This window comes from Trichechus manatus, unplaced genomic scaffold (genome assembly GCF_000243295.1).
Source record: "Trichechus manatus latirostris isolate Lorelei unplaced genomic scaffold, TriManLat1.0 scaffold00010, whole genome shotgun sequence".
Taxonomy (NCBI): Eukaryota; Metazoa; Chordata; class Mammalia; order Sirenia; family Trichechidae; genus Trichechus; species Trichechus manatus.
The window spans coordinates 31,204,152-31,230,368 of record NW_004443946.1 but is presented as its reverse complement, the minus strand read 5'-3'; the positions used below and the strand labels follow the sequence as shown (position 1 = coordinate 31,230,368).

At 41.8% G+C, this 26,217-nt stretch overlaps 1 protein-coding gene across 1 annotated transcript in view; it reads right to left on the bottom strand.

Moving 5' to 3' along the window:
- NRXN3 (neurexin 3) overlaps positions 1-26,217 on the bottom strand; it is a 1,723,724-nt gene that overhangs the window by 1,640,405 nt on the left and 57,102 nt on the right. The gene's annotated exons all lie outside the window — the stretch shown is intronic.

Sequence of the window (26,217 nt, the reverse complement as noted above, 5' to 3'; positions counted from 1 at the left end):
AGTGCTGAATGCAGCTCAGACTTTATTTTCTAGGGAATAGGGGCCATGTGTGCTCTTTTAAGATCTATCTATATGGGATCAAATTGACAACAGCAACTTGAAAGATTAGATAGGAAATTTAGGGGGCAGTGAGCTTATGTTAATGCAGGAGGAACAACTCAGAAAAGAGGGTGAGAATGGTTGTACAACTTGAAGAATGTAGTCAATCTCACTAAACTGTACCTGTGCAAATTGTTGAATTGGTGTATGTTCTGCTGTGTATATGCTCAACAACAACAAAAATAAATCATAAAAGGGGGGGAAAAAAGTCTTTCTTTGGGAGAGTGGGATGTGGGGTATAGAGTTTAGGGAAGATGTAGCTGTTTGCTGTCCCACAGAAGATAGTATGCCAAGGCAGGCAACATGACAGAGACAATCAGAGAACAAAGAGAACTTTAACAAGGCTACAGCGTCATGCAACATAGTGGTCCAGAGTGCATTTTCCAAGAGCGGCAGGAATGAGGGGAGGACCTGCAAGGTGCACGTCTAAACAGTGAGAGTCTAGGAGAAATGATTACTCCTTTCCAAACAGCCAAGGAGGACAGCCCCCTTGCTCTGCTTCCCTGGTGCACTCTACGCCTCCTCTTCCAAACATCCACAACTTTCACAATTACCCATATGGCCTCAGTCTCCCCCCAAAGGATTGTAAGCATTCAGGGCAAAAGCCAGGCCTTTCTTATTCACACTATATCCACAGCCCCTAAAACCCCATAGGAGGGAAAAAGAACCAAACCAATTTCCGTAGAATAGATTACGACTCGTGGCGACCCCATGCGCGTTAGAGTAGAACTCTGCTCCATAGGGTTTCACCAAGCCTTTCTTCCAAGGCTTCTCTGGGTGAATTTGAACTACAAACTTTTTGGTTGATAGTCGAATGGTTAACCATTTTCACCACCCAGGGACTCCCCTAGAGGCTCAGTAAAAAACCCATAGAGGCTCAAATGTTTTGCTTTGGACTGAAATGAAATTCATGAGCCAATTAAAAGAAAAGCAAGGCTGCTCTATGGATGGAGTGGGGGGGTAGTGTGGTAAAGAGGAGTGAAGGGTGGAAGAAACAGGAAATAGCATTGAAGAAGGTGAACAGACAAAGGTAGCCACCTTGTACCAGAAGTCCTTGCTTGATATGACTTTAGAGCCCTCCCTCACCTCTGCTCTCCATAGCAAAGCAGGGCCTGAGGCACCCCCTATATCCTGGTTACAAAGTAACATGAGCCCCAAATCTTGGACACTCAATACACAACAGGCACTCAGTAAATGGATCTGGAAGAGGGAACCAAGCATGGTTTGAAGTCTCTGGAAGCTGTGAAGATACAAAGCACTTCCTAACACATGCTTCTTCAGATGTTTCAGAGATGTTGAAACTGCAGAACTCTGAGGGCAACAGGTATGCCCAGTCCCTCCTCCCCTCTCTCTACCACAGGACTGTGGAACCAGGGACGCCTCCTTTATGTCAGAAGACAGAAATGTACAAAGCATCTAGACTCACCATGACTTGCTTTGGGCAACTGTCTCAGAAATGTTCTAGCAAGAAGAATAAGTTAACTTAATGGGTAGACTTGAGGTGAACTATCAAATAAAACACATTGCGTTCAATAGATAGCAGGGGAGAGAAATGGGAGTTTACATACGCAAATATTTTTGACTCCAGAAAGAAACTGATCAGACCAACACCGGTTGCCATCGAGTTGACTCCAACTCATGGCAACCCCACGTGTATCAGAGTAGAACCGCACAACATGGGGTTCTCAGTGGCTGATTTTTCAGTAGATCGCCAGGTCTCTCTCTGGAGGCTCCTCTGGGTAGACTCAAACCACCAACTTTTCAGTTAGCAGCCCATCCCGTTAACCATTTGCGCTACCCAGGGACCCCACCCAGGGACTCCAAGAGACAGGATGGGAGAGTCTAAAAGGGCAATAAGAGTTCTTTATGAGGAATGGGTTTTGTTCTGTCTTCACCAGTAGCCATAACCCCCTGAACTATTTACTTGTCCCTTCCTAGCCTTGGAAAGGTTTTTTTAAAATATTTTTATTGTAGCTGCTACCTTGAAGTTCACTAAAGTGTCAGCGTGGGGCAGTGGAAAGGGCCAGGATAGGAGTCAGGATAGCACCTTGGGCTTGAACCCTAGTAAGGATCATTGATAGCTGGATGATCTTAGATGAGATGCTGGATCTCTCTAAACCTCAATTTCCTCATCAGTGAATGGGAACAATAGAAGCTCCCTCACTGGATTATTGTGCAGGGACGGTAAACTCAACCTGTCAACCTGAGTCCACTCCTCCTGCTTTTCCCTCCCCTTCAGACCTATTGGGAAATTATGGGATTAAAAGAAATCATTGACATAAGCACTTTTGACTCCTCTGATCACATGCTAAGTAAATATTCACATGCTTCGTACGAACAACAAGGTAAAGGAGTCTTCTTTGGATTATTCTCAAGGCAAATTAACTGAAGCCGAGGTGTCTGGCCAGGAGCAGATAAGGTCAGATTCCGCACAGCCAACCTTAAACCATCCTCTGGGCCAAAGAGATTAACACCCGACTCCATGCTTCCGGGACCCCAGTGATGGAATAAATAATTCATTTCCGTCCATGTTTCTCCTCTGCTGCCTAAATTCCAATTTAAGTTTTAAACACTTCCATTTATAACTATAATAAGAACAAGCCCCTCCCGCCCCCCCCATGAAGGGTCCCCCTCCTAATGTGTGTGTTCTCACTGACTCTTCTGTCAGTGGATTAGCCCCCAGGGAAGCCTGAAGACCCACACTTTAACCTTTCTCTGAGCGGATTGAATAACTAGCTCTCTTTACAGCTGTTAATGCAGCATCCCTGAAGACTCCAGGTAAACCCCTGAAACCAGGCAACTGCCAGCTGGCAGTTGGAGCCAAGACTCATATTTGCTAGCCAATACAGACCAGGCAACCAGTTGTGAAATTACAGCCTACTAATTCACTTTTAGGAGCCCTGGTGGTGCAGTGGTTGAGCGCTCGGCTGCTAACCTAAAGGTCAGCAGTCTGAACTCACCAGCCGCCTCACAGGAGAAAGATGAGGCAGTCTGCTTCTGTAAAGATTTACAGGCTTGGAAACCCTATGGGGCAGTACTACTCTGTCCTATAGGGTCTCTGTGAGCTGGAATGGACTCGATGGCAGTGGATTGAATTCATTTCTGTGCCTCCCGCAGCAGTCCCAAGCCTTTTTCTCCTCCCTCTAGTCCAGATAAAACAATGGAATCAACCGGACAGTTATATATCCTGCTTTGCTATATAGCCAGACCCTATGTGTGTCAGAGTGGAACTGCAGTTTTCAGTGGCTGATTTTTTGGAAGTAGATGACCAGAACTTTCTTACGAGGCACCTCTGGGTGGACTCGAACCTCCAACCTTTCAGTTAGCAGCCAAGCAAGTTAACTGCTTGCACCACTCAGGAACTCCCAGAAACGTGTCCTGGTAGTATTTGTTACAGAAACAGGATTGTTTTTAGAAGCATGAGGAAGAGCCTGGTGGACACCAAATTATAGTCTAATGCCCGTGTTTCTATCCTTTTGGAAATGATGACACAGCCCTGAGTACCTATCATCAATGCTATGACTTGAATGTTCCCCGGGCTTCTGGGAGATAAGCCAATATCATTATGCCCCCCAGCAGACAAGGAGACTGAGGCTCAGACTGGCACCCCACCTCTATTAGAGGATGAGAAGGCTTGGATTTCACCCGGCACCTCTTGGCTTCCTGAAGGTAACAACTGATTCCTAAAACTCTGAATCCCAGATTTCTCATGTCCTACCTAAGGAATGTTGCTCTCCTTCTCTGTATCTTTGCTTCTGACTTAATCAAGAGGGGCAAGAACCTGACGGTCTCACTTGCAAGACCCTTCAAATTAATGGCTTAAAGACTTGCTCCTTAAAAGTATGGTCTACACACCAGCAGCATCCTTGCATCACCTGGGAGCTTGTTAGAAATGCAGAATCTCAGGCCCCGCCACCGCCTTCAGAACCTGCATTTCAACAAGATGCCCAGATGATTAATACACACATTAAATTATGAGAAGCACTGGCCTAGAGAGCAGTTTGGGAAGGGTTAAACACAACCTTGACCTTCAGCTTCAATGTGCAGCAGCCCACCGAGGAACGGACGTGGCCCTCATGAGGCTTGGTTTGAAGGCCATTATAACCACATCTTTCCAGTAACTGCACCTGAAGAATCACTGTGGTCTGCCTAAGACACTGGCTGCCCTTTTGGCCACAAATCCCTGCTACACTGCGGGGTGTGGCGGGAACAGATTACCCAATAAGCAAGGTACGCTTATTAATATGGTGAAACCCAGGTGAAATTGTGCACCACAAATTAGTAAGGAAACACATTTAAGCCCCTGCGAAACTTGCTTACTGTAAACAGGTGCACACTGGGCTTACTGGTTAATTACCCCTAGGGTGAGGCGGGCCATGGGAGCAGTGGCCACAGGTCAAGGTGGCGCTAATCCCAGCATGAGACCACCATGGAGGCACCTTAGATGAAACATCTGGCTGAGAATTATTAGGTCAGTGTGCTAAGCGGCAGCAGCTGATTAAGCAGCAGCTAAAAAGACAAGACTCTGTGAATGAGGCGAGGTATTTGAGAAAGAGATATTTACCGAGAGCCACTCGGTTAAAAACACACTTGAGACTAGAGGGCTGCCTCCCTCAACTATCCATCAATAGCAATCAGTGTCAGGTGACCTCGCAGAGGCCGAGATCAAGGCAGAAGAGAGACTCCATCAGAGCACTTTCACCTGGAGAAAGTTGGGGCTGGCATTCACATCACTCCAGCAGACTTTTTCTTTGCCTCTTTTCACAGCAGCGAACTCCTTTCCCAAGATGCTGACTCCCTGATAACACAGATGTTGGGATCCCAGCGGCCTTCCCCTCCCACATCTCTGCTTCCAAATGGAGCCTCTGCTGGTACTCAAGCTCCCTCATCAACATCCCCTGTTCATGAAAGAGGACCACTTCACAGCCAGATGGTGAGGATGGAAGAAGCACACGCAAAGTTTCCTGATTTTTTATTAAGGACTTAGCTGAGTTTAGTGTCAGACTGAAATTCTCCTCTTTGGGTATAGTTAGCATTGCTAGTTTTGGCTACTTAATATCCATTTCCCTATCCCCCAAATTTGGGGTCAAATATCCATCTCTCCTACCTCATCCCTAAATCCCCTATGTTGCAGGAAAAGCCAACTCTGCTCTTAATTCTGGAATTGGGAGTATGCGACTTAGGCCTAAGATAATCAGCAAAATTCATCCCCCTAGTTACAGTAATTGGTTCAGATATGGATAGGTGACTTCAACTGGTCCGATTAGACTGAAAGTCCCTGGGTGGTGCAAACATTAATGCACTCTGCTAGTAACCAAAAGGTTGGAGGTTCCAGTCCACCCAGAGGTGCCTCAGGAAAAAGGCCTGGCAATCTGCTTCTGAAAAATCAGCCATTGAAAACTCTATGGAGCACAGTTCTACTCTGACACAGACATGGGGTCACCATGAGTCAGAATCAATGTGATGGCAACCTGGTAATTAGACTAAAACCCTGGGGTTGAACAGCTGGGGAAGAGAGAAACTCTTCTCTACCTTTCCATTTTTTCCCCCTAGCTGACAGTGAGTCACTTCCAACTCATGGTGACTCCATGTGTGTCAGAGTAGAACTGTGCTCTATAGGATTTTCAATGGATGATTTTTCAGAAGTAGATCTCCAGGCCTTTCTTCTGAGGCCTCTGGGTGGACTCAAACCTCCAACCTTTTGGTTAGCAGCCATGCGCATTAGCTGTCTGCATCACCCTGGGAATGGCCATCGCCATTTTAGGACTACAAGAGAGGTAGCCTGCCAAGAATGAAGCCAGCACCAAGAAAGTGAAGCCAAAAAATGGGGGAAGAGAGACACTAAGTCTTGGTCATAGCCTTTGACTTACTGGACTTTTCAGGAACTGAGCCCATAAGTTGCTTTGTCGTTTAAGGCAGTTGCGTGGAGAGTTCTGTTATTTGCAGATGAAAGCATCCTCTCTGACATAGCAGGTAAATAAATCATTCTGTTCCGGGAAGAAAGATAATGTCTCACCAAAATTCTCTGGGCCTGAGCATGTATTAGACCCTCCCAGCTCCCTTCTCCCCGCAAAATAAATTGTCAAGACAAAAAATTAAAAAAAAAAAAAAAACCTCAGATGAAGAGGCTGGTTAAACAAGCTGTAGAGGCACAGTGAGGTAGCTGCCCCTGCCTTCCCGAATCCCCAGATCCCTGTGACAATAATTCCAAACCATTTTAGGTTTTCAATCCCTCTTTCTTTCATCAGGAGTCTCTTCCTACGCTCCATCTAGGGATTTAAAGATCAGAAGCAACTTGCTCCCCCTCCCCAGTTCTGTCCACCCCCCTCCAAGCTGTGTCACTATATTTAAATGGGGGAGGGGTAGACGAAAGCCTTTATTCTAATCCTAGTGCAATTCTCTCAGCTCTTTCCTAATCCCTCCACCTGTGAGATAATTGCTGGCATTTGGGGAAAAAAAAAAACACAATACTAATCATAGGCTTGCACACAAAGACACAAAAAAGAGGCAGATAAAATAGGAAAAAGGAAAAATCACAAGGCCGGAATTAACCACACTCTGACATCCATTCCAGGAGTAAAATGCGCTCAACCTCTCTATGAGGTATAAAGGCACAGCTTTACAGGAAGGGGGTGCATTTCAAAATACCATGGTTTTAATGGCCCCTATATGTACACCCTGGTGGCACAGTGGTTAAGAGTTTGGCTGCCAACCAAAAGATCAGCTGTTCAAATCCACCAGGCTCTCCTTGGAAACCCCGTGGTGCAGTTCTACTCCGTCCTATAGGGTGTCTATGACTCGGAATTGACTCAATGGCAATGGGTTTGGTTTTTTTTTTATACATACAATATGAGGCCGTGGCGGTTCAGTGGTAGAATTTTTGCCTTCCATGCAGGAAACCCGGTTGGATTCCCAGCCACTACATCTCATACACAGCCACCAGCCATCTGTCAGTGGAGGCTTGAATGTTGCTACGATGCTGAACGGGTTTCAGAGGAGCTTCCAGACTAAAACAGACTAGAAAGAAAGGCCTGGCAGTTTAGTTCCAAAAAGCAGCCAGTGACAACCCTATGAATCACAATGGTCCCAACCACAGGCAATCATGGGGATGGTGCTGGACTGGGCAGCATTTTGTTCCCTTGTGCATGGGGTCGCCATGAGTTGGGGACTCCATGGCAGCTAAAAACAACAATGTACATGCATACAACAGAGTAAGATAATACAAACTAAGAACTAAAATGGGTTGCCATCAGTTAAACTTAACTACTTACAAGTCAATCACAAATATAAGCAGGCCTGTCAAACATAGACTCCTATTTATTGTCTCAATGCAGCAAGAAAATTCTCTTAATCAGAGTTGCCCCTTGTTAGGTAATCAAAAGGGGGAAAATGCTGAAATGTTCTTATCCAGTGATTAGAATAAAACAAAATCCTTCTGACTCAAGCATTGGACCCCACTCCATCAACTAAGATCCCGACTACATTTCTAAAATTTGGTTAATGGATGCAGGACAGAGATTAAATCCCTTAAAGCAAAAATAACAACAAAAATCCATGTATAGCAAACAGGTTTATAAGCTAAGATAAATGTGAAATTAATTTGAAACTATATGAAATATGACAAAATACTTTTAGTAGAATATTATACACTTCCTTTTCCATTTGTTTTATTTCTTAGAATTTGCTATTAACATGCACAGAGTGTCTCAAACGTGCCTGATCACAAGAATAAACTGGACCTGCTGGTTCCATGGTTCTGACTCAGGAACTTAGAGTCTGTAGGTTCACAAGTTCCCAGGGTGATTCTTATGAATTTGAGAAACATTAATGTAACTCTGAAAGATTCTATTTAAAATGAAATACATGTACACGTATATTGTAAAAAAGGAACGGGCAGTGATCCGTTACCTCATAGGAACTATGGAGGCTTTTTCTTTCCCCTCTATTTAAAGGAAGGTGAGCTGAAGAAGTCAAATAGACATGACACAAGATGATGCAAGGCCAGAACACAACTCACCCACCAAACCCCTATCCTTTCCTCCTGGGCACACAACTAAACTACATCTCCCAACCTCCTTTCTCGTTAGATGGGATCACATCATTGCAGTCTGGCCAACTGGAAGTGACACGCACTACTTGTAGGCCTAACCCTTTAAAACAAATCCTCCAAGGTCTCCCTCTCACTCTTCTCATTTGCCAGTTGAATGCAGAGGAAACCAAGGCTACAGGATGGCAGAAGCCTGAGTGCTTGAATGACTGTATGGAGCAGAGCTCTCCCCGTCTACTCACCCACCATTCTGCACTGGAATAAGAAAGAAAATTTGGGTGGTGTTAAGCCACTGTGATTTGGGGACTGTTTGTAATTAGCCTACCCTCACTAATACATGGAGCCCTGGTGGTGCAGTGGTTAAGAGCTACAGCTGCTAACCAAAAGGTCAGCAGTTCGAATCCACCAGCTGCTCCTTAGAAAACCCTATGGGGCAGTTCTACCCTGTCCTATAAGGTTGCTATGAGTCAGAATCAACTTGACAGCAATGGATTTATTTTTGTTTTTGTTTTGACTAATACATACTACGATTTTCCTGTGCCTCCTTGTTTTTCCCTGTTACCAGCCCACTCTTCTGGACCTTAGAAGGAAGTAAGGCTCATATGAAAACAAGGCACAAGGAGCTCCACTACCATGTCAGTATAATGACATCTCAGCACCATAGGAAACTACTTGTCCTTAGGAAAATGCTCTCACATTTTAAGTAGCATTTGGTACAAAGCCCAAGATAAGAAAAATATATATATGTGTAGCTTTTAAAATTTGTTGTTGGGGTTTTCCTCCAACTATATCATACGCTGCTAAAGAAAAAAGACTGATTCTTGTTCATTTTGTATATCCCTTGTGTTCAATGCTTGTTAAATTCAATTATATTTCATTGTTACTGTCAAGAAGGAGCCCTGGTAGCACAGTGGTTAAAGCGATCAACTGCTAACCGAAAGGTCAGCAATTCAAAACCACCAGTGGCTCCCCAGGAGAAAGATGTGGCAGTCTGCTTCTGTAGAGATTTACAGCCTTGGAAACCTTATGGGGTCGCTATGAGTCAGAATAGACTCAACAGCAGTAGGTTTGGTCTTGGGTTACTGTCAAGAGAGGAGAGAATGTAGTATTTATTAAAATTATATTAAGAGCCAGAACCCTGTTATTCATTTAACATGTTAGCTTATTTACTGCTCAATTTTACCAAAAGTAAAATATTTATATTATATATGTTATTTATATGCATTATCAATAATGCATTATCATAATGTGTGTAAGGGAATTAAAAAAAAAATTGAGGTGCCTAATAAGATCTGAAATGGCCATTTTGAGGATTGGGTGTAATTCCCTGTTTGCTGGTTCCATTTTCACCCCAGCGCCAGCCATTCTCCCTACTGTTTCTAAGAGAGGAATGTCCAGCAGTGATGACGTAACTACACAGCAACCCCTTCCTGTCACATACCCGTGTAATTGCCACACTGTAACCAATCTAAGAAAGAGACATATACCCTTTTAAGCCAATCGCCTTACAGAGCTTGGCACAGGAAGTCCTCCTTACAAATTCCGGTACACAAATCCATGCTTCACGAGTTCCCACCACTGGAAGCCCTGCCTTCAAATGATCTACCAATCAAGTAACTTATTTCATACCCATTGTTTCCCCTCCTATAAAACGTTACTGTTGCGTTGCCATTTTGAATTACTGGATTCTACCGCATGGAGTTCCGTCTATTTCCGGCTGAGCTGTCTCTTTCAATAAATCTCTCAATTTTGCATTAAGCAGGGTATGGATGATTACTCTATGACAAATATATTATAAAATTATAATGTATTAACATGGGTATGTATAATTATGTTATAATTAAGTATAATGCATATACATAATTACAATACATATTATAATGCAATATAATACATTATAATGTTTTAGATTATCTCCATTTTGCAGAATAGAAAACAGGTTCAGTAAAATTAATTGAAGTGATGGTATGGTATGTAGAATCTTAGGCTTTTGGGGTCAGACAAAACTCAGTTTATCTTGGTTCTGCCACTAGTTCTATTAACTAGTTTTATAACTTTGAGTTTTTGTTTTATTGCCTTTGAAAATGGGGATAATGTCATACACTCATTCAGAGATTTCTTTAAAGTAATATGCAAACTAAATTATTTTTTTCCTTTGAGTAGAGGAGGAATTGGTAGAGAAATTTAAGGACCATTTCAGATAAGATAAATCATTTCTGAGAAAGAAAAGGCTCTGGTCCTCAACCTCTAAAACAAACTGCCAACCAAGCAAGGGCCAGTGGAAGAGCGAGTGAGTGGAAATGCAGCTGCTCATCTCCAGGGAGAACAGACCTGTGTTTCTCCACTGAATGGATGAAACAATAAGTGCCTAAAAGGCTTCCAGCTACTGGGTTGGCCAGAAAGGACAAAAAGAATGCGCTAGGGAAAGTGAGCCTGTGACTCCTCAAATGTATTATTTTTCCTATAATTTTTAGAGGGAAGGTGACTAAAAACAGAGAGGTATCTGGAAAGTTGACAAAAGCATTATTTTCCACAAATTACTTTGACCTTGTCGAGGCAGTGACCTTCACACTACCACTGGTTTAATGGCATTTATTTCTATAGTAGCTGATTTCACTATTTAACAGAGACACGGAGCACAAGATAATACAACTAAATCACTCTTGTAAATATTTAATATGATTGCCTTTCTTTTTTCCTTTTAACAAATCACTATCAAAGGCTGAGCACATAGTAGAAAACACATTTATTTATTCTATCCTGAAAAAAAAGCTTAGTGCGCTTGCATTTTATCTATCTAGTTCTCCAAATGACTTTGACACTTGAGAGCCCTTGTGATCAAAACAGTCTGAAGAGAGGCAATTTTGTAACGATTTAAGAACTGATTTCATGCACTGATCAACATCCTCCAAAGTTGCCTCATGGAAGGGCACTAGACATAACGCATCAGACATGGCAGAAACCTAAAGGAGGAAAATAGTTTTAAAACTAAAGACAGGAATAATATTTGCTTAAAGATAAATTATTTCCTGAGAAAGAATGAATTCCTCTTTTTGTAAAAAAAAAATATCCTAAATATTCTTAAAAGAAGAAAGAAGGTGGGAAAAGCATTAAGTAACAGTTTAAAAAGCAGTCCCAAGTGAATTTCCTCTCAGCACAGCCTTTTGCATATAAGTAAATATGTATCCACTATGTTATAAAGCATCGATGTGGGCCAGGAAAAGAAAAAAAAAAGCATGTAAGGCTTTTTTTAAATCATTTAGTGTCACCACAGTACTTCAGCCAAGACAAAGCAGTCAGTAGACAGGACAAGTCTATGAGTGGTACAAAGTATTATAAAACCAGTTGCCATCAAGTCGACTCCAACTCATAGCAACTCCATATGTGTCACAGCAGAACTGTGCTCCATAGGGTTTTCAATGGTTAATTTTTCAGAAGTAGATTGCCAGGCCTTTCTTTCCAGGCACCTCTGGGTGGACTCAAACCTCCAACTTTTTGGTTAACAGCCAAGCACATTAACCCTTTGCACCACCTGGGAACACCACAAAGTATTATCAAACCCTGTAACTCCGAAAAACTCTGAGAAGTTAAAAAGCTGGGGTTGGATCAGATTTCAGGGCAATCAAGTAACTTAAAAGACAACTTTGTTTAGAATGGCCACATTCTGATACTTCCAGAACCTTTCTTACAGGGCATTGTCAATAATGGTCTCAACAGCCTGTGGATGAGCTATAACAAGCGCTTCTCAAACAGTGAAGATGACCAAGACTTAGAGACCACTGGGTGGGAGGGGAAAGAAAATGGCGTTGGGAGTCACAGGGTCTGGGTCCGAGACCTGTGACTCTGCCACGGATTATCAGTGCAGATACAAACATGTCGCTTATGCCCTCTCAGCATATGCTTTGTCATCCATAAAATTACAGTGGGATGGACTATAGGGCTTTCACATTCCCCTTGAGCTCTGGAATTATATGCTTCTAAGATTTGGAGAAGCAAATCAGCATTTTTCATTTTTAAAATAATGCTTAGCCAATTTTTTTTTTCATGGCTCATCTAGTTACATCAAATAATATAAGGAAGTCCCACAGCTGTTTGTATACACAAAAAGAGCAGAAACATGTATTAAGACCTGTTTGTTACATTGTCATGGACTGGTAATTCCTTAACTTTGTATACCAAAAAAAAAAAAACACCACAATGCCACTGCCATCCAGTCAATTGCAACTCATAGCAATCCTGTAGGACAAAGCAGAACTGCCCTGTAGAGTTTCCAATGACGTAAATCTTTTCAGAAGCAGACTTTCTCTTGCGGAGCGGCTGGTGGGTTAGAATTGCCGACCTTTTGGTTAGCAGCCGAGCACCTTAGCCACTGCACCACCAGGGCTCCTTAACTTTGTATAAACCCAAAACCAAACCCACTGCCATCAAGTCAATTCTGTCTCATAGTGACACTGTAGGACTGAGTAAAACTGCCCTATAAGGTTTCCAAGGCTGTAAATCTTTATGGAAACAGACTGCCACATCTTTCTCCTGCAGAGCTGCTGGTGGGTTCGAACCACTGACCTTTTGATTAGCAGCCAAGCACTTAACTGCTGTGCACCAGTGTTTCTTTAATTTTGTATAGTGCTACTTTAATTTGAAGAACGCTGGTGGCACAGTGGTTAAGCGCTCAACTGCTAACGGAAATGTTGGTGGTTCAAACCCACCACAGGAGAAAGATGTGGGAGTCTGCTTCCGTAAAGATTACAGCCTTAGAAACTCTATGGGGCAGTTCTACTCTGTCCTATAGAGTCACTATGAGTTGGAATCCACTCGATGACAATGGAACTTTAATTTGCACAGCACTTTCACCTGCATTATCTCAATATTCTCCTACAAAAACCCTATTGGACAGGCATTTTACAGGTGAAGATGTGGAAGGTCAGAAAGATTGAATAATTTTTCAAAGTTCCCAGATCTAATAAGTGATGCCGATATTGACAAGATGTATTTATGATGATGATTAATAATGTTCATCGAACATTATATGCCAAGCTCTAACGTAACTCCTTTATATACATTCTCATTGGATCCTCACAGCAGTAGTATCTAGTGTCCCATTTTACTTATTAGGATGAGGCTTAGAAAAACCAGTTGTCATCCAGTCGCTTCCCACTCATGGAGAACCCGTATGTGTCAGAGTAGAACTGTTCTCCGTAGGGTTTCCAATGGCTGATTTTTTGGAAGTAGATCCACAGGCTGTTCTTTTGAAGTGCCTCTGGGTGAACTTGAACCACCAGCCTCTCACACTTATCAAGGTTTTAAGTGTCAAACACTATAGTCAGTGCTCTAATCCACCATGTTTTCTTCCCCAGGACCCTGAGTTAGGACTTGGTCTTCTGACATTTATCTCACAGTGCTAACTCTGGATGAGAATTATTCACACTTGAATATCTGGTGTTGCATGTTCAATTGCCACATGGATCAATTAGTTTAGAACTGGGAACCTCACCCATAACAAGTTTGGCCAAGGCATTTGTAAACCCCCCTTATGGGTCACTTGGGGAAATAAGGGAGAGTATACATGCACAGCGAACTACATCCTCATGACCAAATAAAAAGCCCCAGGCAAATGGTCTACTCCAGATGGACCAATGGCAGCTACTTCCTACTGAATAGACAGCACATAAATAGGACAAAATCCTCCACCTGACACTGAGAGAGCCCACAAAATCCTTAGCTGAGCCAATGATTTCTAAACAAAGTACAAATAACTCTCCTCACCAGGAAGCAATTCTTTCACCTACATTTTCAGAGTCTGGAAAAAAACCATTTATAGCCAAATTCTGAGTTCTAGGCTGAACATACAATGGAGAAATAATCTGCTCCAGATATCAAGGCAAATAAGATTAAAGTTTCTAGCAATTTTCTCATCCTATGCTGAGATCAGCTCTTCCTAAAGTAAAGCAGACCGTTATCAGAAGCATTGTTTACCCATGCTGTATGGATATCCGTTTAAGTACTTAGGTAATACAAACTGGAAGTGTTTTAACAAAACTAGTGTCTTTAAAACTGCAGTTGTTTTAACATCTGTGTTATGCATTTTACCAGGAAGCAGTAATTTCCCTATTGAAACTAACCCATCCAAAAAAACTATTCACAATCAAAAAGAAAATGTAGTTAAAAGATTCTTGAGTAAAGTCAATCCAAAAGCCTCCTTCAAATTGTAGAGACATCAAGGCTCATAATATTAGACTTGGAAGGGACTTTACAATTATCTTGTCTGAAGTTTTTCAACTGAACACTGGTTTTAATTCTAGCTATTCTCCGCAAAAATGTAAATTACAAAAAAGGGTTTCATGTCCAATGAGTGTGGGAAACAGGGAAAACTGTATTTCCTTTCTCAGAGATTTGTAATTTGCATTGTCAAAACAAAGGCTCTGAGAAGTCCTGCAGTCAAAAAACCTGTTTAATTTTGTTTAAACCTATGTTTTCAGTATTTATTTTTCCCAGTACCTTTTTTTGCCCCTTCAATCGTTGTTGACATTTCTCAAAATTCTTTTGGAATATGGCAGTCTGGCTGAACACAATACATAATATCAGGTTCTGAGATGACAAAACTTCCCGAAATTCACACAAACTTATTTTCCCTTGGGGCTATCTGAAACCAGATAATGCACTAGTTTTAAGGAAGGATAGCATTTAAAACTTCTCCAGCCCCTCTACACTTAAATAATAAGCAAATAATTAGTATTTGAGTGAGTTCCACAGTCTTCCCATCAACTGCATAACAAGTTATTATAGATATGAAAACAGTCTAGGTACTCAAGTTATCAAGTTCATGTTCCAAGATATCACTTGTAACAGGAGAATGCATTTTTTCCATGCATATTTTAAGCCATTTAGCAATTTTTGATGAGAAACAAATTGATCACAGTAACACAGTACGTTCAGTTTAAGTATTTCAAGAAAATGGGTTAAGAGATTTTCCTAGGTTTGTTTGTTGCTTGATATACATTTTAATTTCTTTTGAGAGAAATGTAAATACACATACACACACACACACAATAGTATTTGAGGTTTGAGATTTATTTTTGCATAGTATCAAGCTGCACTAGTGACTCTCATTTCAATAATGGATCTGCAGGCATTTGCACGGCACAGTCCTTAGCTTGTCTTTAAGTAAATATTTTGATTGTCAGACAGCTCGTTGCAAACAAGGTTCTTTTCCAAACATTCACCCTTGATGCATCCAAGCCCACTTGCACAACACTCGTTTCATAATCTGTGTCTGTGCTAAACTCTAAAATCATCCTACAGAAGTCAGAATAGAGGCAATAATCATGTTTTGTGCACTTTTTGTTTAAAAAAGACTCCATAACATGTAGGACCTGGTTCTCTTTCAGTTCTGCATGGTCTCCACTATGCTGCTGCATCACCATAAAGCTTAGGAAATGAGCTATTACACACCATCATGCCTCCTAACTGCTATCACAGAAGATCACACACTCACAAAACAGCATTAATTGTCAGAATTAGCGACCATTTAAAAGGCAGCTGTTCTTTCACTCTTAAATCGACTCCAAATCTCATTTCTTCTCCCAGTATTGGCTACTTGATCTATTGCTCTTACACACACACACACACAGAGGTTCCTTAGACAAATGAATTTTTTTTTTATATTTCTATATTCAAAAAACGCAAGAAAATGTTTACTAAACAACCTCTCCACCCCAGTTTTTGCCATCATTGTCACCATGGTCTGGAAAACTTCCAAAGTGCATGGAAGCACTTTTCAAAACTGCAAGTGAAAAGACTCTGTTTAGTGTGGGATGAGGGTGGGGGAAAAAAGAGCAGCCATCTCTTTAAGAGTCAACAGTAAATTAACTTGCCCAAAAGAGTGAAATAATTAGCAGTTAGTAGCTTATTAAATGGATGGCAAAGGCCAAGCTGCCATCTGGGATCTCCAGTTTCTTGTGATTGTTATTATGTCAAGATGTGCCCGTTGCATTAGCTTTCATGTCACCGCGCCTGCCCTTACTTTACATGTAAATTTTAATGAAAGATGCAGCACTTTTGAAATCAGACGTCCATCAGAAAGCGTTATTATGCTGGCTTTTTACAAAGCATATGGTCTTTTCCACCTCTGCTGTTCAGCTCACCACTAAATGCCTTAGGAAAAAATATAAAAAGCCCAATGATATCAATTAGATATCCTCTTTGTGCAGAGGGAAAGTTAGCTTCCTCAAAAACAAGGCAAGGCTATATACCTCACCAGAGGACATTTCTGCCTCTGTTTACACACAGTGAAACCCACAAGGCCTCAGCCTTGTGCAAGGTTAATCCTTCAAAATGAAAACTAAAGCCATCTATAGCCTGCCTGCTGCTTGTTACATGGGTCCACACAGTTCTGAAAGGAGTGGGGAGAAAAAATGTATTTATTAAACATAAATGACCAAAAGTGACATGACAGAACCATATGGGGTGATGGAGACGTCCCATATCTTGATCTGGATGGTGTTTACATAAGCATGTTCAGGTTTAAAACATTTTTTAAGCTGTAGGCTTAAGAGCGTGCATTTTGTATACCTTACACTATGCATGCTATCCCCCAGTAAAAACAAACGAACAAATAAAAAATCCCCACTGTGCTCACACACAAATCACATTCTCTTTTCTGATTCTGACAATTTAAAAGGCAGGTGAACGAATAATTGAATTATTATCCAGTAGTTTCCCTTTAAAACAAAATAAATAAATAGAATTAATTTTAAAACTACTTTTTAACCCAGCATACATACATACCAATACTGGATTGATACAATAGCCACAATAATGGATTGACATTCCAATAGCCACAACGGACTCAAATCAATGATCATGGAGATAGCACGGGACAGGGCAACATTTCGTTCTGCGATACATAAGGTCGCCGTGAGTCAGAGCCGACAGGACTGCAACCAACAACAATGTACACCAATACGTTAACAACAGAATTTATTTAAGACTTTTACTTTCGGAGGAGAAGTGACTGTTACATTTGAAAGCTGTTTTAAAATTCCCATTGACGGTACAGGTCTCGGCAGGCAGGGTCCACGTTTGCTTGGTCAGCACTGTTTACCCAGCTCCTGCGTACATCCTGGCATACCAGAGGCACTCTATCAACACTTATTGAATGTCATATAGGCATTGATTTCAAAATATTAAAGCAAGAAACATGCTAAATTCAGAGAAGACATATCACCCTGGAAAGTAGTATTTCTGGTGTACCTAAAAACAGAAGCTACCTAGGAGACCATGCTGAACCAGTATAAGCCTATTAATACGTATTTGGACAAACTGTACCTATGCCCAGATACACATACACTGACTTGGACGCCTGAGAAACAGACAGTGGGGTATACAAGCCTAAGCATATAAAGAAAGAACGTTTCTTTTTCTCTTATTAAATATGTTCCTATCAGGTTACTCTTCTGAATTCTTTCTAAATGAAATGTGTCATAAAGGCAATAGAATTTTCCAGTTCAAACCATTCATTACCTATACGTGCTATCAAAGTCAAGTGTGTGTATGTGTGTGGGGGTGTGTGTGATATATATCATATATATATATGATTGACAAGTATATATCCTCTAGAATTAATCAACTCAGCTTGGTAAGAAAAGGTCTATACTTAGAAGAGAAAGTGTTTTATGATAAATATATATATATATATATATATATATGCAGACATAAAATCTGTGAGTAATAAATAAATCCAAATTAATAATTAAAAAGGTGGAAAAGGATATGTTGCTTAGAAATCTGAGAAATATTTTCTTTTATGTATTGTCTACTGGATTTTAATTGAAATATCCCATCAATACAATGTACACTAATAAATCAGCTATGCCCATTTAAAAATGCTCCAAGAAATGAGTACATCAAAAAATATCTTAGCATCCCTGAAAAATTTCTAAATTAAAAAAAAAATACTTTTCATATTTTTAAAGCACTATTTTAAAGTCATCACTACCAAAAAAAAACCCACAGAGCTATTAAAATCAGGCAATTTACTTTTATGTTTAAAATAAATCTATTTTCCCCCCCACAGACTTTCAAAACATTAGAAGGAAAAAAAAAAAAGATGGAAAACAGGCTCCTTTAAAAAACAGCAATTTCATACATCAAGGGGACAAATCAGTGGCGGATGAGAAACAGATGAGGCAAGAACGGGAAATGTAATATTGCCTCTATTTTATTATAATTAGATATTTATAGAGCACAGATGAGTTTATTTTCATAATTAGTGGCTGGCATTGCACTTATAATTTGCATAAACAGTTGGCTATCTAGTCAGTAACTTATTTGCAGGGCTTTAGAGTTCTAGCAGGGACAAGAGGGGGCTCAACTCCTCAAATCAAGCTGTCTTAACGTTATTACTAGTAAAACACAATCTACATGAAATCATGTTCAAGTTCATGTAGCTTGATTATCTCCTTCCAGTTTGGCCAGTGTTGATTAGCTCAGCATTAGAAGGCCAATCATCAAATCTACATGGGAAAATATATATAAACAAATCTCAGAAGGGGCCCTCAAATTCTGAAGGGTTAAAGTAGATCTTAGGGTCAATACAATCAAGCCCAGTAAATAAGATGTTCTCTAGAGCGAAAGGAAAAAGGAATTAAATGTCGCCTCACCCAGCCACCCTTACTATGTAAAAAATTGTGCCGGTTCTTGGCAATTATTGCAAGTGTAATTTCTTTTTTTCCTGGTCATTCTCAACATTTTCCACCCCCTCCCTACACATGCCCACACCATTCTGCAAAGCCAACTTCACCCAACACATGGAGCAGGCTCCATGGCCACAGTAGCAAGGGTGAGAAGAATTCCTTTTGCCCTAATTGCTTCTACGGGCAAAAGAAAATGAATCAAGCATGCTGCCAGGGGCTACCTCCTACTAATGACATCCAGCAAGAAATCATGGAAGAATATTATGTTCTTCCACTCTGCTCAAGCCATGGTGTCTTCAATCACCTCATATGCATGCGAAGGCTGGACAATGAATAAAGAAGCCCAAAGAAAAATTGACGCCTTTGAACTATGGTGTTGGTGAAGAATATTGAATATATCATGGACTTCCAAAAGAGCAAACAAATCTGTCTTGGAAGAAGTACAGCCAGAATGCTCCTTAGAAGCATGTTATTAGGAGGGATCAGTCCCTGGAGAAGGACATCATGCTTGGTAAAGCAGAGGGTCAGCAAATTTGAGGAAGACTCTCAACAAGATGAACTGACACAGGGACTGCCAACAACGGGCTCAAGCATAACAATGCTTGTGAGGATGCTGCAGGACCAGGCAGTATTTCGTTCTGTTGTACATAGTGTTGCTGTAAGTCAGAAGTGACTCAACAGCACCTAACAACAACAAACCCTTCTCAAGCCAAAGGTCAAAAACTGGGGGCTCATGGACCAAACCACTTGTTGTTTGTGCACGTGTATGTATGTGTTTGTGTGTATATACATATATATAATCACACATGCATACAAAGAGAGAAAGCGCTAGCAATAGAGAGAGAGAGATGCCACGAGCTGACATTTTTATAAAATCCACTCTGGCTTCTCTTGAGGATCTGGTGACACTAGACCTGCATTCCTGCATGGCCTCAATCAATTGGAGCAGAGTTTTTGACAGGACTTGCTCTCCAGTTTGCCACAGTCCCCACCACTCCCTATTGTTTCTCTTACACTAAGATTTTTCATATTCCCAGATCTGCTCCTTTGTGATACCCATCAGGCCCCTGTAGGCATTTGAGCCTGCAACTCTGGCTCCAAGTTCAGAGTCAAGGAAAAGTATTTGATAACCTACCTTAGAATGTGCAGTCCCAAAATGCTAATAAAATATAGGAAAAGAAAAAAGCACTCTAAACACTGAAATGAAAGACTGTCAAAACCAAGTCAAAAAAGCTGACCAAGGCTGGTTGCTGAAAAATTCATCTGATCAGTCACTTCTAGGTAAGGTCACCCTTGCTTTTGGCCCAGTGTAGCCCAACAGCCTCCTGTATGTGGCTATTATAGTTCTACCTTAAACATCCTGCTCAGTTTTGTAGGTTAAGCTTCACATTTCTTTTCACTGTGGATTTACTGCTCTGCCACTCAGCTTTAAAAGAATGACATAGTCTGAGGCATATGCATTTTTTTCTCTGATAAGCTTCAAAGAATAAATCCAAAGACCCTTTCCCACTTAATTCTGGTGAAATTGTAACCATTTCCCTCTGTTACTTGCACATACCAGGCCAAGAGAAGACATGGGTGAGGAGAGAACTGGAGACCGGACATCTGGTCTCACTCCAGGACTCTACGGGACTCTTTGTTCAGTTGGGTGGGTCAATGAGTGTAGTGATAAGAGGCACAAGTCGGGGAATAGAGTGACTCCAGTAACTATATCAGTGCTGAAAACTCTAGTCCTGTCCATCCCTTCTCCTCCCACCCCTACAGATCTAAAACCAATTTAGTTCAAATAAACAATTCAATTACTTAATTCTGTGACCATTCATAGAGTACAACTCTGGACAAAGCTAAGTGCAGTGTAGGGGACAGAGATGACCAAGACACAGCCTACGTCCTTAAGGAGGGAAGTGACTGAAACATACAAGTAGATCTGATTGAAGGCTGTCTGGCGTGGGTACTTTATAATGGAAGCATAAAGACCAGGGAAAACCAGGAAGTCTGAATCTTTAAGGATGAAAAGGGAGAGAAGGGTGTTCAAGTACATTCAGAAAGAGGGCAGAGCTGGAACAAAGGCCTGAAGGCAGGAAAGCACAATATGGGCTCAGGCAAAGTGAGCTGTTGAGTATAGGATACAGGAGGGTTGGCAGGGTGATGGTGGAAGGTAGGTTATTGTGTTGTAGAAAATAAAGCTGGGAAGGCACATTGACAATTATACAGTGAGTATCCATCAAAAGTCTTGAACAAATGAGCTACATCATCAGAATTCATTTTAATTTTGCTTTACTTTCACTTCTGGAAGATGACTGAACGTAGGATAAGAAGGATTAGAGATCTTGAGTCCCTACCACATACAACATACTATGCTAGGCACATCCAGACATTAACAAATTAATATGCTTGTCTTCACCATACTTGCAATCTAGTAGAGGGGACTGGCCCAATTCCCAGGTAACTTTAATTTATGATATTAGAGAGGTATGTGGAGAGAGAGACCATATCTAATTTGAACTTTAAAGGATGGCATCAAAAAGGAAGTGGAATGGGTTTTGAAATCTATGTATTCTTTCAATGGGCAGGAAAAAGGGAAAGAGGGGCTGTTACGGGAGAGAAAAACAGAATAAGCAAAGCTAGAAGAAAAGGAAAGTTCTACTCTGGTGATTCCGTATCCTGCAGCAAGTTTGCATCTAAGATTAACAGGTGAGAAGGTAAAAAGTAAACAGGTAAGCTGGGAAGGGCTTTGAAAGTGAGATAGCTGATTCTGCACTCCATTTGGTAGACAGTAGAGTTAAAGCAGTTCTAGGTTATTGGTCAGACAGAAAGAGAATAGAGGCAGGGAGACTAATTAGGCTAGTGCAATAATCTAATAAGGGCTAACCAGGAACTGAACGAGGGTGTTGATGGTGAGACAGATGCAAGGCACGTTTTGGAGAATCTCAACAAGACTTCTCAGCTGATTGCCCAGGAGTGGGAAAGGTCAGGAGGGAGAAGGACAGAAAGTAATTCCTGGGTTTCAAGCCTGGGTGATTAGGAAGATAGGGGCACCATTAATAAAAATAGGGAAGTCATAAAGGGCAGGTGGTTTGTGGGAGGATGGTACAAAGGTTGGCACTGAACATACTGAGGTGACAGTACCAGTGGGACATTTATGTGGACATGTGTTACAGATAATACGAGGTGGCTGGCTGGAGCTTGAGACAGGTCAGTGCCAGGGAGACAGTTAGGAGGCATACACATGGAGGTGATCCTGCACCCAAGACAGACAGTGTGAGTAAAGGTCAAGGGTTTAGATTCTGGGTTTGATTTCTACTTAGTAGCCATCTGACTTAAGTTATTTAACTCTCTGAGCCTTGTTAAAACAAGGATAACATATATCACAGATATAACACAAATATGCATATAACATATTTATGGGACCACTGGTGGTGTGGTGGTTAAGAGCTCGGCTGCTAATCAAAAGGTCAGCAAGTTCAAATCTACCAGCCACTCCTTGGAAACTCTATGGGGCAGTTCTACTTTGTCCTACAGGGTCGTTATGAGTCAGAACCAACTCGATGGCAATTAACAAGAAGAAGAAGAACATATTTATATCCATAAAAGAAGGATAACACCATCACCAACCTCCTAGAACAGTTGTGAGGATTAAATAAGGCACATGAAGTGCATAGCAGAACGGCTGCCACGTGGAACCACTCAGTAAGCGTCCGCCACTGCTGGTAGTTGTAGCAGCAGTGGGCAAAGAAAGAAAATGAGATATCCATGGGCAAAACCTAAAAACACGAAAGGCATCTATCTTATGGGATGTTTTCTGGGGCCAGGGAAAGAAAAGGAGAAGGTACAAGAGAGACAGACGACAGATAGACAATGACTCTAATGTGTTTTCTGAGAAGCCAGTGGGAGGAGGGACAGGAAGCAATACCACATACTTCAGAAAGGCTAAGTCTCAGGCAAAAACTGGCAGGTTTGACTATGAGGAGCTAGCTGGCAACCCTTGACTGAATAGTGTAGCTAGAGAGGTGGAGGTGGCAGCCAGGCATACACTTTTAGTCATTATTCCTCTTCCTCCTTGCTCACTTCCTTTTAAAAGTTTCCATGTTAGCAATGGGGTGAGGGTTACACATCACGGATTTCTGAGAATGAACCCACCTGTGATTTTCATAAAAGGAACAGGCAATCAAGCAAACCCCAAGGGGAAAGGACTGAACTGCTTCCAAGGCAACTATACATAGCTTTAAAAAAAAAATCCAGGAAAGCATAAAACTCAAAGGAGAGGTGGCCAGTTCACTGACTAGTCATCCAATCAGCATTTTCAATAACATGTCAGCCCCTTCTGTCTTCAGCATCCTCACGCCAGAATGAGAATCTTAATTCTGTGGTTTGCCAGTCTTTGAAGGAAGCGGCACACAGCTTTACAGAGTGGAGAGTCAGGGAAGAAAAGGATGCAGATATATATTTAAAATTTATCAATTAACCTCTCCCTTCACTCCTAAACAGCTAATCCAATTTCAGCTTTCGAGCCAGGTTCTCTGGGCTCGGGTCTCTGACAGCTTTGATTAAAAACGGATGAGTGAGCTGTGCTACCCAAAGGTGTGAAGCACTGAAAGGCAATTCAGAGCACTGGAGCGATCCCACCACAGCTCAGCATCTCGCCTTCTCCCTGCCTACCTGGCAAAAGGCTGACTTTGTAAGTCGAAATCCTGTGTTCGCTCCTTCTCCTCTTTCTTCTTATAGCATAACGCATTTTCATTCCTTTGTTCTTCCGTACCCCCAGCCCCACCCTTCTTAGCCCATCAACCCCAGTCAGAAAATCACCACTCCCACAAATACAGTAAATATAACAGAAGAAGAAAAGGCAATACATAAATATCCCCCAAATGCCATGTTAAATAGAATGTCAGACAATTCCCCCAATCCTCTCCCCCTTCTCATCTGTAATCTATCCCTCACTGTTAACCCCAAATTCAGTTATTCCCAAGTAATAGAGCCATTGCATGTCAAACTCTGTCCCCCACCCCCCGATCTCCTCAATTCATTTACTGGGACTTGCGTTAAAATAAAACATGTCTTCCCCACATGGCACAGCCACCGTCAGAAGCCCCTACTCCTGCGTAATGGAGAAGCCTCACCCTTGATTTACAGGGAGGCAGGCCAACTTCTAACCATCCCCAACCACCGAACATGAAGTGCTTTGAAGGGAAATGAGAGCATTGGCTTTTTATTTCTTTATTTTTAGTCGTTGTTAAAAGCATTAAGTTATAATCTGGACTGTATTCATCAGAATCGACAATTCCCCCTGGACACATGAATATTTCAGAAGGCAGATTGATAGTCATAATGATAAAAAAAATAATAAAGTGATCTCTACCTTTACTTCTACCTACAGAAATGAAGTGGAAGGTCCAATTAAGCAGAGGAAGCATGGTGTCCACCATGGAGGCGGCAAGAGAGAGAAAGAGAGAGAGCAGGAAGAATAAAACGTCATCACACTGCAGACACACAAAGAAGTGGAATGCACATACAAAACCCACAATGTTAGCACTGCAATATCTTGAGAAGGCAGCGCAAAACAAACGCACAACCGGAAGCTTAAACAACAAGCAGTAACCAGGGTGACCAGCAAGGCTGCTTTCATCACTTCCTGTTTAAGCTTTTAGTTTCTTCTCGGTCTTTTCCTGAAAAACATGTCAAACACTGCATGCAAAAGCACCGCATAGCCACACGTATGTGAAATAGCACACACTTAACCAATCTAAAAATGGTCAGGGCAGCGAGGGAAAAGTCTCAGAGAAGCTAAGTTCTCCTGCATTTTCCCAACATTGATATGAGTCATGAAGAGCCAGTGTGTAGCATAGCATACATGGATGGGTAGTACGTATACAACATACATAAATATTTGCACACATATTTATGAGCATCAAAAGCAAATTCTAGATTTTCAGTGGGAACCAACCAGAAATCTCTTTCCTGTTGAAGGAATAAGGAGAGGGAAAGGAGGCAGGAAAGAGAGTATTGGTTTTTGAACTAATCATTGGATGGGCAAGAATGGACAAGGAGTTGGGAAATGGAAAAGCATGAGAGGAGGAGGAATGGGGTCAAAGGACCATCTGAAAAAAACAGATTAAACTGCAAGTTGTGACTTAAAGTCTAGTGGCACTGATCACCCAGAAGAACTCCGCATCCTTTCCCGAAAACGTAAGAGGAATTCACAATATCTGTGCTTTTCGTTACTTCATTGTCTAAAAGACCCCCTTTCTAGGAGATACCTGACTTGTCCCACCGGAGGACGTGTAACTGTGTGCATCTGAGCACTCTGCACATATGCACCTCCACGTTGGGTGCCCCAGAAAAGCCCAATAGTGGATGAAAAGTGAGCAATACAGGTCCTCCAGATGCTTTTCATACCAATATTGGAATTCAGCTTTCCAAAAATCCTGGGCTGCATCGGTGGGTCTAAACTAAGCCAAATCAAGATCAACAAGGTCCCTATCAGCCTATCCCATCTGACTGGACTCTGTGCTGTGATGTCAGCCATATGATGTACTTAGTTCTCCAAACCACTGTACAGCTGGGAGAACTACTGACCGGCAGCTGGAAGCATGAGGCTAGAGAACATAGATGAAGCCCTGTATCTAGACACTGGGGCATGCCTTTTCTGGTGTAACTTGTCATCAAAATTGGGCCATCAAATGCCAAACATTCACAGAGCTTGGTTCCTCCCACTTGCTTGGGATGTGATTAACTCTCGAAAACTGCTCAGACACTAGGTCAACAACAAGTGCATCCCCTACTCACATCTACTTCGGGGTTATCTGCTGTTAGCACTTGCTTCTCTCACTCACCTACAAGAAGAACAGAGAGACTTCATCCAGGCCTTTTCCAGGCCCGACTAACACTGGAGAACCCACCAGGGCCCCTCCCTCTAGCTCTCTTCTTTGGCATCTGCTCTACACTGATCATCTCTTAATGAAATCCCTAGAGTCCATGTTGTGGACCTTGGCTTGGGTCTGTGGGATACACTTCTACTGGGGATGTGTGCTTCCTCCTTACCTTGTCTCTTTTCTAACTCAGGATGCCCTTAACTGCCCACCATAAACAAATTTCTCTCAGTTCTGGGTGGTTCTTGATCAGATCAAACTCCCCTCTATGATGTAACTGTCTGATGGATCCAGTGCGAGTGAGTAGGGGAAGGGGAGAGGACCTTCAGTGTGACCCCTCCGACACCTCCTCAAAAGATGAGGATTGCTGGGACCCGCAGGCATGTTACGCCTCAAGAACAACTGGAGGAAATGGAAGTATCCCTCCTTCTGCTTTTCTTTGGTCTCCTTCAAAAGAGGCACCAAGGCCCGTGTATATTTGAAAAGGAACAGACAAGAAATATTAAAGTAC